The 14,571-nt window shown below is 52.3% G+C and overlaps 1 protein-coding gene across 1 annotated transcript in view; it reads left to right on the forward strand.

Moving 5' to 3' along the window:
* The window catches only part of LOC147679783 (myoferlin-like), a 1,922,797-nt gene that overhangs the window by 921,589 nt on the left and 986,637 nt on the right, over positions 1-14,571 (forward strand). The gene's annotated exons all lie outside the window — the stretch shown is intronic.

The following is a 14,571-nucleotide window of genomic DNA, read 5'->3' on the forward strand; positions in this document are numbered from 1 at the left end:
CATTTGAGATGACTGGAGACTTTCTGCTCCTTCCGTCGCAAAATAAATATGGTAATATTCGAGCAGGCCGAGATATGTTTTCTCTGCACTACCCACATCCGTGCATCCTACACAAACGCATGGGAGCCGACATTTCATAATTATTGGTGAGGCTACGCAATATAAACTGCTGAACTGAAGCTCAGTGAGTCTACCCATCCCGAGACTATCTTTGAAACAAGGTGCAGCAGGCAGCGCGATGGTGCGGGCCTGAGGGGGGCGTGGCTTAGGCGCCGATGAAGCAGGCGGCGTGAGCCGATAGCTCCGCGCCCGATCCCCTGATTAATCCTGCAAACCGGAGTCACAGTTGGCCTGGGACCGAGGGATCAGTGTCGGAACGAAGGCGGCACAGTTCGCGACCGACATCCTGGCTGGAGGAGGTCGAGCACCGGAGTTATCCTGGTTGAATCGGAGCCGGGACAGTCCGAGACGGAGCACCCAAAATGGCGACGGTCCCTTCCTGGTGACCTTGTGAGGAGCGGACCGGCTTTGAGATCGGCGGCCGCCTGAGCGGAGGTGCAGCGGAGGAGGGTTGGCGGCTGCCCGGCGCGGAGTTCTGTGCCCTACGGAGGGTCGCTGCGGGGGACAACCGGTGCCGCCTGGTGGCTGGGGAGACCGGACCTGCGCACCAAGATGGCGGACACCGGGCGGACGATTGCGGAGCAGCAGTGATCCCTGGTTGGAGATCGGAGCTCGGTGGAGGCTCGGGGCAGGTTCTGGCTGGTGGCGGCCACTGCCCAAGGACAGACCGGAGCCGAGCTGCACTGGCCGCTATTGCGGCGAAGGACGGACTGTGCCTGCTTCTGGTGGCCCGGGAGGGGACACGTCCCAACACGAACGAGCGTGGGCGACCCCCCGGTGATAGCGTGCACTGAGGAGCTGAGAGGGGCCGCTGGATGTGAGGGGTGCCCCTGGTGCGACTGCGGATTACCCGGTGCTCATCCGGGTTGGGCAGAGCCGCCACTGGACGATTGGGCCTGCCTGACGGAGCCCGCTCGCGCAGGAGGAGACGGAGAGCCCCGGAGGAGCGCTGAGGAACTGAGCGGTGCCCACCCGCGCGTCTGGTAAGACTGACCGGCCGGGGGGCGGGCCGCAGTGCGGGACGTCCTGGACGAGAGCCCTCCTGATAGCTCCTGACACCTGGGGACTGGAAGAGAGGCCTGGAGCGAGGAACGCAGGAGGGACACCTTCACGCTGCACGGAGCCTAGGACGGACACAGGCTGCCCGACACTCGCCTCCGAGCACAAGCGGTGTTCAAGCCTACCTTCACTGCGCGGCTGATGAGTGGTATATCAATGGGGCAGCGAGGATATCTGGTGCTCTGTGGTGTGTAGGACTGAGAGGCCCTGGAAGCGGGCGGTGCTGCCCAAGGCAATCCGGGGATACTGGACAGTGGAGAGGACAACGGGGCCTTGGAAGGTGAGGCGACATTAGTGGGGTGCCCGGCTTGATCGGGGAGACCCTGGGCGAAGAGCTGCCAGCTGACGGTGGGGAGGGCCCCCGGAAGGGTGTGAGGTGCGGGACCTGGACTGGTTGAGGCGGAGGGGGCCTCCCTTTGGCGCCTCGATTATCGGCTGAGTTGGAGTGTGGAGACTTTGGGGCCCAACAGGCACAGGTGCTTGGGGACCCGGGGCGGACCGGTGGACCAGGACCCAAGTGCGTGCAGGATACTGTTGATCAAGTGGGTGCCCATGCGTATGCCTGGCATGCGGGGGGGCCTGGGACTGTAGTGTACGCAGGAGGTTGATTGGATTATCCTGGGCTCAGCGGAGGTGTTTGTGGAGGACCCAACTGCGCAGCTACAGGCGAGCACGGCCGAACTATAGCGGAGCCCTGCAGACCTCTGAAGCGGAGAGTCGCTCCCAAAGGCGCTAACCAGCGGGACGGTGAGGAGTGCGGTCGGAGCGATGAAACCTGGAACGGCGGAGGGAGACGTAGCACCCGAGACTGTCGGTCCAAACGGTGCAGAGGCGATGGCGGGCTCGGAAGTGGAAATAAGACTGGGCAAGCGTCTAGATCAGATTCTGGATGCCATTACTGCAACCAAAGACTCCCTCCATAATGACATTGCACAGGTTGCGACGGGGTTGGGCCTCCTGAAGGCAGATCATTCGAAGCTGGTGGACAGGGTGAAGGACGCTGAATCGACGGTGCAAGAACTGAAACCGGCGGTAGTCATGGTGGAACGGAAGCTGGAAGGCGCGCTGCAAAGACTGTCAGCTCTTGAGAAAAGGGCAGAGGATGCAGAAAGTAGGAACAGACGCAATAATGTGCGTGTGGTCGGCCTGCCAGAAAAAATTGAAGGGGCGGACATGATCACATACCTGGAGAACTGGCTGCGGACGCAGGTGGCCCCGGAGGGCCTCTCCCCCTTCTTCACGCTGGAGAGGGCACACAGGGTCCCGGCCAGGCCGCCGACACTGGGGGGTCCTCCTAGGCCGGTGGTGGCTCGCTTACTCCACTATAAGGACAGGGATCTGCTGATCCAGAATGCGCGAACATTGGGCCCATTTAAAGTGGAGAACAGTTCGGTGACTATTTTCCCAGATTATACCCAAGAGATCCAGAGGGCTAGGGCTTCCTTTCTAGCGATCAAGAAGGAACTCAGGAACGAGGGGATCCAATATTCTTTACTGTTCCCAGCCAAATTGCGGATTATCCTAGATGGCATGACTCAGTTTTTTATGACGCCCGACGAAGCCTGGACCTGGCTGGAGACCTATAGAGCGGGTACTGACCGCAGGCATAAATCTGAGACTGACCGGCCGAAGCCGACTAGGGTGCGGCAATCTCAACGGCTCCGGAAACGGCATAAGACCCAGCAGGCCCAGCTGCTTGCGCAGTTGGCGGCGGATAGACAAGGGGCCCTGGAGGCGACGGCGACCATCACGGGATCGAGAAAGGAGTTGCTAACGGAAGGTTCTGCATCTGAGGACGACAAGAGACAGTCGGGGGCTGAGATTTCGGATGTTGATAGCAACTTGGGGCCGGAGGTGACTCCCCGATCGGCGGACGATTTGTGACTTGGTCGGCCCCCAGAAGGCGAAGCGGGGCAAGACCGCCTATGGCAGGCAACAGACGTCATGGTATCCTTCCAGTGCACAGTACACGGCCCCAGGCCAATGGGGAGGGGATCATGGGGCGGAGGGAAGGGGCGAAGGCTGCCGCTTGTCGGGTCATAACCACCCTCCTATTGCCCTTAAGGCAACCTGCAGTGGCTACTGCAGGGTAGAATTGTTCATTTGATGTGGGAGGTTTGGATGGGGGCAATTGCGCTGTTGCTGGTTCCTGTCCTGGGGGTCGGGGGGTTGGGGGTTTTGAGGGGTGTTTGGAGGGGGGGCATTTTTGTTGCTGGTGTGTGCTGCGGAGCTGGGGTTGAAACACGGAGATTGAAGGGTAGCAATGGGGACGGTGCCTGAGCTGAAGTGCGTCACGTGGAATGTGCGGGGCCTACACACCATGTCCAGACGTCATAAAGTGCATGCATACTTGGTACGCCGGGGAGTCCACATTGCGATGCTCCAAGAGACTCATCTCACTAAGCTGGAATGCGCGGCGCTCCAGAGGCGATGGAGGGGGCAAGTGTTTGGCACAACGTACTCAGCCTTTGCAAGGGGGGTACTGATTTGGGTACGGGCGGGGATTCCCTTCCAGGTGACGAGTCAGACGATTGACCCGGAGGGCAGATATGTGGGGGTGGCGGGGAGACTCTATGGTAGGGAAGTGGCGTTCTGCAGTATCTACACCCCGAACACTGATCAATCCCGCTTTTTTGACTCCATTTCGGGCCTACTAGCTCAATATCTGGCAGGGCAGGTCGTATTGGGAGGTGATTTCAATTCTGTCACTGACGTCACCCTGGATAGGTCACACCCCCCACTGGTCACATCCCCGGTGCGCAGAATGGCGAAGCATAGGAGCGAATGGCAGGCTGAATGGGGGCTGATTGATGTATGGCGGGGACACCACCCTAGGGACAGGGATTACTCCTTCTTTTCGGCTCTACACGAGTTGCATGTCAGGATTGATACGATCCTCTGCGACCCCACCACTGCCTCATTGGTAAAGCACACTGAGTACCTAGCGAGGACGATTTCTGACCACAACCCCCAGCTGCTCTCTCTCCAATGGCAGAGGGTGAGGACGGCGATTCCCAATTGGCGACTGAACCCGGATGCATTGGAAGATCAGGTCTTCAAAGCTACGGTCCGGGAGGGGGCAGAATCATACTTTGAGACTAATAGGGGCACGGCCTCTACACGGGGGTTGGAATGGGATGCATTCAAGGTGGTCATGAGAGGCCTCTGTATTGGGAAGCATTCTGGAGAAAGGAAGGTGGTGCTGGAAGAGGTCAGGAAAGCGGAGGATGCTTTGAGGGAGGTGGAGAAGCGGAGACCAGAGAGGGGAGCATTGCAGGCGCGACTACTGGAGGCTAAAGAATTAGTGGCCTCGGTGACCGAGAGGCTCAGATGTTATGACTATAAGCAATATATAGCAAGGGTCCATGCTGAGGGTGACAAGGTGGGCACGCTACTAGCGAGGCTAGCGAACCCAGAGCCACGGGGATGTGCGATACTGAGCGTGCGGTTGGAGTCGGGGGACACTGTCCACTCCCAGGGGGCGATACTATCTCGTTTTACTGAATATTATGGGGCCCTGTACCAGAGCCGATTGGAGTTGGAGGGTGCCGAGCTATCCGATTACCTAGCAGAGGTCACTTTTCCACTGCTTGAGGTTGAGGAGGCTAAGACCCTGGGCGATGTGATCACGCTTGCGGAGGTTAGGGGGGCTATCAAGCACATGGCGCGAAGGAAGACTCCGGGGGTAGATGGCCTCCCGGTTGAATTCTATGCCCAATTTGTGGACATCCTGGCACCACAGCTATTGGAGGTCTACAATGAGGCGCTGAAACTGGGCCGGCTACCTGGCTCGATGAGGGAAGCGCTGATTGTGCCTCTGTTGAAACCGGGTAAGGATGGTACGGACGTGACCTCTTATAGGCCACTGTCTATGCTGACGGTTGATTATAAAATCTTGAGTCGTATCCTGGCCACCCGACTGCAGCCGCACATGACATCCTTGGTGCACAGCGACCAGGCTGGTTTCATCCCCACTCGGAACACCTCCGCTAATATCCGCCGGCTTGTCCGAGTACTGGGTAGTGAGATGGATCCGGGCGACGGGCCTGCGGTACTATCAGTGGATATAGAAAAAGCGTTCGACAGTCTGGAATGGGGCTACTTGGACGAGGTGCTGGGGAGGTTTGGTCTCGGGACGGGGTTCCGGCGCTGGACGAGGGTGTTGTACTCATCGGCCACTGCCAGGGTGCGACTTGGTTCGGTGATCTCCGCTGCGTACCCGGTCCAAAGAGGCACACGGCAGGGATGCTCGCTGTCGCCCCTATTGTTTGCCCTAGCAATAGAGCCATTAGCGATTCGAGCGCGGTCGGGGCTGATACAGGAAGGGATCATATGTCGAGGTGAACGACATCATATCTCGCTTTACGCGGACGATCTCTTGCTGTTCCTGGAGGACGCGGAGGGGGCACTGAAGAGAGCAGTGGATGCGCTTACGGGGTTTGGAGTCCTATCAGGTCTTAGAGTGAATTGGCGCAAAACTTGCCTTTTCCCGGTGAGAGCGGGGACGCCGCAACCGCAGTTGCCGGCGGAAGTGATCTGGGAAGACTCCTGTTTCACCTATCTGGGAGTTAGGATCTATCATACGGCTGAGTGGTTGCTGGAAGGGAACTTGAGTCGATGCATGAGGGCCCTGCGGGGCTCGATGGCGTTCTGGGCCACGCTTCCGCTGGCGGCAGTGGGGAGAGTGGCACTGCTTAAAATGGTAGCACTGCCTCGACTATTGTATTATTTCAGGACTCTGCCTATCTGGGTCCCACCTCGATTCTTCAAGGACCTGCGGACCCTCACCACTGGCTTCATTTGGGGGACTGGGAGGAGGCGAGTAGCGCTGGACACTTTGCAGAGGCCGAAACTCGACGGAGGGATGGCTGTCCCTGATTTCGAACTTTATTATCTTGCGGCACAGCTACAATTCCTTACGCAACAAGTTGCGAGGGAATTTCGGGGTCCTGATCAACACAGAGGCATGGGGGTCCCGAGACATGTCCTCTCTTATATTATAATGGACCAGCGGCTGGACGTTCGGGATCTGACGCTAGAGGAGAAAACGTTGAGGTTATGCTGGAACAGAAGTCGGAAACGGGCGGGGGTGGTACACCCATATGCCCCGGAGATACCCCTGGGCATGTTAACGGCACTACCGCATGGAGGGGATTGGACCCCCCTTTCGGACTGGGAAGAGTTGGGACTCCAGGTGATAGGCGACTTATACGCTGAAGGGGAACTACTGCCTTTCCAGGTGGTGCAGGACCAGTTCGGGGTGCCAGCAGGGCATTTCCTTTTACACATGGCTGTTACAGCAGCGATTAGGAGGCACTGGGGCGAAGGGCAGGGAGAACCAGCAACTGCACTGGCTTGCCAGTATGTTGTGATGGCTGCGGGGACGGTCAAGGCGATCACGTGTCTCCAGTCGCGCATGCTCCGGGAAGGACAGTCGAACCTTCCTGTTTTGAAGCAGAAATGGGAGGAAAGTATAGGAAAGCCAATACCGGATGCGACATGGGGCCATCTCCTGCAGAGAGCAGGGAAGGGCTGCAGGAATGCGCGCTTTCAACAGGTGCATTTCTTTGTGGTCCACAGGGCCTATCTCACTCCGGGTAGAATACGGAGGCATTTCAAGGTGGAAGGGGCGGCTTGCCCCAGGTGTCATCTTCTGGGGGCAGAACTGGATCATATGTTCTGGGATTGTCCGAACTTGGGGTCGTACTGGATAGATGTGGGTGAGCTCCTGAACGAAGTGACAGAGAGACAGGTGACCTTTGATAAAGCCGCCTGCTTACTGCTATGGTTTCCCCACACGAGGAAGACGAAGGTTACCAATAAGTTTATTGACCTGGGGCTCATACTAGCTCAGAGAGAACTGACGTGGCGCTGGAAATCAGTTGAGGGCCCCTCTAGTAGGCGGTGGGTGGTGGAGCTGAGTAAATGGGCCAAGACTGAGAGTATGATTCGGCTCAGACAGGCAACGCGCACGGCGGATGAGAAGGAACTGGAAGTGGCGCGAGCGTGGGAATGTCTGGTGCAAGCGTTGGAGGACTACAGGTCACAGGAGGAGGCTGAGGAAGAGTGAAGCGGCAGATTCATTCCGAGATGGCGCACAGGTGCCTGAGTGTTGTTCCCTTAGCTCCTGCACCAAGCTTTACCATTCCGGCAGTAGGCACACACCAGCGGGGGGTTTGGGTTTTGTAATTTTATTTTTTATTTATTTTTTTTTTATTTTTTTTAGAGATTGGGTGGGAGAGGGTGGGCACGGGGGGGGAGGCTCCTAGGGAAATTAGAAGAGGATCATGGGGCGTGCTGACCATGAGCTGTAGTTAGGCAGGCTGACTCCACCCTGTTTCTTAGGAGGGGGGGAGGGGGCTACCCTGCATCGTTATACCTTGGGGCTTCACCAGAGGGGGCGTTTTCGGTTTGGGGTTGGGGGGGGGGAATAGTTATTGGAAAAGCAGCGACATATGATGGGCCAGTCGTGAGGGACATTGAATGGATGTGCGTATAATTGTTTTGTCACTCAGCACCTCCCAGGTCGAAAACTTTTGCCGCCCAGCCTCCGGGATGTGGGCTGAATGGCTGTGTGATGCAGGTGGGACGATAGAGGGGTGGGCGGAGTGTGCAAACTGACTGGGAAATACGTAAGCTGTGTAACTTTGATGCTGCAACAAAAATAAAATTAAAAAAAAAAAAAAAAAAAAAAAATGGTGCGGGCCTGAGCCCGGTACAAACTGAACATCGCCGCCGGCCTGCGACCAGGAAGTCAGGCAGGCCGGGCGGGACAACCGGAAACAGGAAGTAGGAGGGCGGGAGCCTACCCTGCCTCCCACGGAAGAGCCGCAGCTGTTTGGAGCACCGGAGCAGGCAGGAGCCTACCCTGCGCCCAGGTGCCGAAGGAGGGAGGAAGAGTCCTGCTGCCGGGCCCTGCAGCTGCCGATGAGACGAGAGCCGCCGCACCAAGGAATCCGGTGAGTGGGGCTTGTTGCTGCTGAGGGCGGGGGGCGTGTGCGCGCGTGTGGCGGCGGGGGGCTGTGTATGTGTGTGAGCGTGCGTGTGTGTATGTGTCTTGGAGTCTGTGTGTATGCGTGTGTGTGTGTGTTACTGTAGGGAGGGAGGGGGTGTGTGTGACTGTGGGGGGGGGGGGTGGGGGGTGTGTGTGCCTGTTTATGCTTGTGGCTGTGTATGCGTGTGGCTGTGCGCATGCGTGAATGTGGGTGCGCGTGCACGCAGTGAAATCCAGAAGGAGAGAAGCGCGTGGCACTTTCTTGTCCTTCATTCCCCCGAGTCAGCTAGCTATAGTTCTCCACCTGGACGCATCCTTCGGATGCTAATTCCAGGCTCGCCCTAAAAAGGATGTGCTTATCCTTCGCACCAATCCGAAATTTATCCCAAAGGTGCCGTCTGAATTCCATTTGATTGAACCCTTGATCTTAAAGTCATTTATTCCGCGTCCTTCTACTCCGGCGGAACATTCTTTGGACGTTCAAAGATGTTTGAAATTTTACATAGAACGCACACGGTCATTTAGAAAGTCATCGCAGTTATTTGTGTGCTACAGCGCACTGCGGAAGGGGTTTCCTTTGGCAAAGAGTGGCATTTCACGCTGGATCTCCTGTGCGATTCAATTCTGCCATCAGGAGGCGGGCAAGCCCCTGGACAGAAAGGTCCGTGCACATTCCAAGGGATCTGATGCATCGTCGGTGGCTCTTTTCTCTGGAGTCACTATCAAAGACATATGCAGGGCAGCGACGTGGAGCAGTACACATACCTTCAGAAAGCACTACTGCCTAGAGTCTGCAGTACGGGACGACGCTGCTGTTGGTGAAGCAGTCCTTAGGAATCTTTTTCAATAAGAGGTGAGCTTTCCCTACAATCCCTCCATCCTGGTAAGCACATTTTTTGGTGTCAGCAATGTTTTTTATTTCTTGGTTGCAATTTAGCAAAGTATGCTATAAGAATGGTCTTCTGGTTTTGTGATGCCATGTATCTAACAAAATGTGCTTTGGTGATTTACTGCTAGCTATTCTGATACAAAGCATGGGAATCTATGAAAGTTCCAATACTGGGGTAAGAAAACAAGTTACTTACCTGTAACTTTGGTTCCCCAGTATTGGTAACTTTCATAGATTCCCATGCGCCCACCCGCCTCCCCGGGGAAAGCTCGGCCTTTTTACTGAGATGGTGGCTGTTTGCACAATGGCTATGAAAATCTGAGGCTCTGAGCTCTCCAGGAAGGTTCTAAGGGGTGAGGCTGTTCTGATTGGTCCTTGCGGAAAGTTTGGGCTCTTTTACACAAAGAGGGTGATATGCTACAAAATGAGATGAGGCCTAGGCCTATTTTCTCTTTTGTTTCTATGATTATGTTATTTCTTTATTTACAGAGGCTCCCTTTCGGACGACGGGGAATGATGCAAAGCATGGGAATCTATGAAAGTTACCAATACTGGGGAACCAAAGTTACAGGTAAGTAACTTGTTTTCTTACAATATGGATAGTTAGGGATCCGAAACCGGATCCGGTACATCGGATTCAAGCTTTAATCGCAACCAGACGAGGAACAGGAGAGCAAGGGGTGGCCAAATGAGGAATCTAGGGAGTTTCGGGTGGCCCACATACCAGGGAGCACCACCTTTTGGCCCTCCTCCATAATACTTTTACGGCCCACCACCTTTTCATCGACCTTGCCAACAACAACCTTACCCATATTGGGATAACACCCAATGCCTGGAACAACAACAGCAGCCTTTTTTAGGGAGAGGCAAAATGCCCCAACGAGGAAGAACAAGACGAGGACAACAAGTGCAATGGGCACAACCTCTGGAAACCAGCAGGAGCCACACTGGCAGCATGGGCCCCCGAATGTACCATCAACCAGCAACCACTGAGTCTCGTGGTCAACCTATCTGACTCCAGACTGACAACAGACCAAACCACAGTACTAGAAAAGGGCTTAGGTTTCGTACCCACAGCTACCCTGTACAAATTCAAACTATGTTGCGAAGTGAAGGAATTCATCCGCAAAATCAAATTGGATATATTCTTTAAAGACAAAGCATAAGTGAACACTAATAACAGCGACACAGGACTAGGAAAAAAATCAAGGTTCACCCCACCGGCCAGCAGTATGCCAGTTGAACTAATGACTTTTGAAAAAGCTGTCCTAAAAGAAATAACTGAAATAGATCCTAAAATGACAAAAACCTTCCATAACACTAGCAAGAGAGAGATGGAAGCGATTAGACAACTGTCTAATGAAACATCTATAACAATCAAACCAGCGGACAAGGGGGGCGCCATTGTGGTGCAGAACACAACAGACTATAATACAGAGTGCTTCCGCCTCCTAGCGGACGAACGAAACTATGAAATCATTGACACCAACCCCACAGAACGTTTACGTGTATAGAGATAGCCAGTCTGGTAGAAGAATCCCTGACTAATGACTGGATGTCTAAAAAAGAGCCAAAGTTTCTTGAAAATAAAGATCCTACCATCCCCTACTTCTATACGATCCCAAAGATCCACAAGACCATGGAAAAACCTCCAGGAAGACCAATAGTCTCAGGGATTGGTTCCATCTTAGAGCCCCTGTCTAAATTCACAGATGCGTTTTTGAGACCACTTATACAGAAGACAGACACTTACCTGCAAGACACCAAAGCTGTCCTGTGTCTCATCAAAGACCTGCAATACGACCCCATGACCCACATACTAGTGGGCCTTGACTTAGAGAGTCTCTACACGAGTCCCCCACATAGAGAGACCCTAGAAATCCTGTATGAGGAAGTATGGCAATACCACACCCCATGGCATGTGGTACTTGAATGTTGTCGCCTTGCATACACAGAATTTTTTTTTCCAATTTCAAGAAAATCTGTACTGCTAGAAGCATGGCACAAGCATGGGGAGTACTTTCGCGCCGAGCGTGGCGGGATTGTACGTCCACCATCTAGAGAGACAAAAGATCCTACATCCTAACAACCCCCACTTGAGCCACTTCCAACTATGGAAACGATACATAGATGATGTGCTATTGATCTGGGAGGGTGATGAGAATGGAGTCACGCTTTTCCTACGATGGCTTAACTTACAAGATCCTTTTTTTAAATTTACATCATCAATGAGCAGTTCCAGCCTTGTTTTTCTAGATCTTAATACACAAGCGCAGGAAGGCAGACTCACCACAACCACACATTTTAAACCCACAGCCAGGAACTGTCTTCTCAGATTCGACAGTTTCCACCCGCGACAACTAAGGGAGAATTTACCCTTTGGGCAATTTTGACGTCTTAGACGTAACTGTTCTGAAAAGAGAGACTTCAACGTCCAGGCCAAAGATCTGAGCGATAAACTCCTTCTGAGAAACTACCCCAGGCATATTGTGCAAAAATCAAAGAAAAGAGCTTCGAATAATAACCGTGAAGCTCTTTTAGAACCCAAGATCATTGATGAAAACACCAAGAAACGACCAATCTGCATAACGACTTATAATGTGGCCTCTGACCAAGTAGCTAAAATAGTGAAGAAACATTGGAGAACTCTTAATAGCGGGACTTGGATTTTGAAAAACCAATGTTCAGTCACCGTAAGGGCAAAAATCTGAGAAACTTTGTGGTCCACACACGACCAAGAGAACCACAGGGTTCTGTGGGCGCAGCACGCCTGCTACACCCTCTCCCTGCAGGCCATTACCCCTGTACAAACTGCAGCGTTTGCCACCTGACCACGGCACCAAAACAAATCCATTGCAACAATGGATTAATATGGGACCTTAGGTCTTTTTCAAATTGTAATACAACAGGGGTGGTCTATATGATTACTTGTACTTGTAACTTACACTACGTGGGTATGACAACAAGGAAGGTTAGCACACGCATTACAGAGCACCGGAGTAATATTAGATGCAAACGTACCAGTACCAAAATGACAACACATTTCCTTGAAAAATTACACACCCCGAATGATATGAGGTGGGTGGTCCTGGAAACTGTACAGAACCAAATACACATGGATAAAAAACTGCTTGAGAAAGAACAACATTGGGTCTTTAAATTGCGCTCTGACACCCAAGGCCTCAATGACGATATACCATGGGGGCAGCTCACACAATGATAATTCAACAGTTGGCTCTATGCTTCACTAATGCTGATCGCGATGGGAATGAGTTTTTAGGATACATAGTAGCACCAGTTTTTCTCGAGATTGGCTACTAATGGTAATTAAGGCAGAGGAGGTACCCATTTACCCCTACATATGTCCAAAAACGAGAACTACTCATTTAACAATTGGTCAATTAGTCAGCACCCATGGTACACAATGCGCTTATGACACTGAGATTGTGCATGTATGAAGTTATCCACAACTGGTTCCCCTATGAATATATATGGATAGTGAGCAGTGTCTTTCCATGAATACTTTGAACTTCCCTGTGATGGTTGTATTCCCACTTGTAGAAACGACCTCGACGGGGCCTGAATATCCATAGTAAAACAAAATGACTTATTTCGAGGTAGCAACATAAAATTATTTGTCTACATACTTCGCACATCATTTTTTCATAATTTCCTCTCAGTAGGCCACACATCCCCCCCAAGATGGCCCCTCGTCTTTTTTAGAACGACCTCAATACGGTCTATACACTGACACGCTAGAAAATCTACCCTTTCCCGAAAAAATCGTAAATTACTTTTTTGGGCCTTGACCATCGAACAGATCACTGAAAAATAACATTAACGGATTAATGAGCTTCCAACACGTAAAGGTTTAGAGTTCTTCATTCAAAAATAATCCCCCCAAGATGGCCGACATAACGTGCCTAGCCGACCAGGAAGACTCTTTCACAGTCCAGACACAACCGCGATGACAACGCGGAAGTAGCAGCATTTAAACAACCGCCGGATGCACACCTCTCAAGATGCGGTCCGGAGGTTGCAGTGTAAGTGACTAAGCCTGGCTTTTCCGAGCTCCAAGTAAGAGATTACCAACTCCACAGGTCCCGACCGAGAGCGGACAGCAGTGGCCCTTACTTTAATCACTATGTCCTTTTTTGGCAGTACTACTATATACCGACATCGCGGCACTTCAACGCCATAGCATTGCCGAATACTAAACAGCAATTTTTCTCCCCTATTCTTTTCGTAGATTGGAAGGGATACGAACAACACTCCGCGACCAAGGGGGCCAAGTTAGGTCTCTTTACATGTATGTAATGGTCTGTCTCACTTATTTATGTTATATGTGTGCGTTTAACCACTGAGTGCGAATGAAAGTATGCTATGACACACGGTTTTTAATCACACAGCATCTGGCCTTTCTTTATCACATACAAGCATGGACAAAAAAAAACAGATAAACCATTGATCTGTGGATGGTGTATGTTCAAAATTGGTCATGATATTGAGGGGCCATGCAACACCTTAACCATACAGGTTTTTCTTCTTTTCTCTTACAGATACTACGTGATCATTACTAGCGTATGTACTAATGTATGCCTTATTATTGCAGCATTGAAAATAATATTTGTTTTATTAAATATTTCACTTGAGCACGTTTAGGAGTGGCAAACAAAGGGCTGGTCCCTGCGTAGTCCTGAAGAAGAGCTTGGGGAAGCTCGAAACATGTTGACAGAAACTGCTTGGCACACCTGACTCATTATTAGTAGGATCCCTAGGACCCCGTTTTTAATGTACCCCCTAGGAGCAAGAATAAATCATTTGTAGATCACTAGGTAGATGGTTTTAACCCACTTAATTAATACCACTCTATTTCACAACACACCTTGAACCACACATAGTCCATCCCTTGAAGTGCTCCTACGTAGTTCGCAAGTCGCAGCATGCCCCAGTCCGTAGAGGGCTAGAATGGCCCCAATGATGAAGCATGTCACTGTGGAGAAACCCTGGTGAGTGAGGGGACACAAGAAAGAAAAAGGTATTTCTTTCATCTGTAAATTAAAGCAATTCCAACTCCAATAAGTGTTGTGAATACTAGTGACTGATAAGCCAGGCTCTCGATCCTTGGTCTCAAGGGATTTATGCTTAATGTTAATTTGAGGAGGGTGAGCCTGGTTCCTTTTCCCTCTTCCTCCCTTTTTTGATAGAATACTGATATGCCTCGTGCCACGATTTGGACCTCTGCAACTGACCTGCAGTCTGTTGCAGTCATGAAGACGAGGTCAATGCGGGAGGGGGTGCGATGTGCAGTCGAATTGTGCGCATATTGTGTTCTAGGGTGCCAAGTACGTCAGACGTCGCAGAGACCCAGTTTGGAGGACCAGTCTCCGAGACGTTTAGCCCCTATTTTTTTATGGGAGGATGTTGAGCTCGTGGAATTTTTGGCTGGTTCGGGGACAGCATTGAAATCTCTTTCAATTACCGTCAGACTTTGGGGGAGGGAGGATAT

This window comes from Lissotriton vulgaris, chromosome 11, assembly GCF_964263255.1.
Source record: "Lissotriton vulgaris chromosome 11, aLisVul1.2, whole genome shotgun sequence".
NCBI lineage: Eukaryota > Metazoa > Chordata > Amphibia > Caudata > Salamandridae > Lissotriton > Lissotriton vulgaris.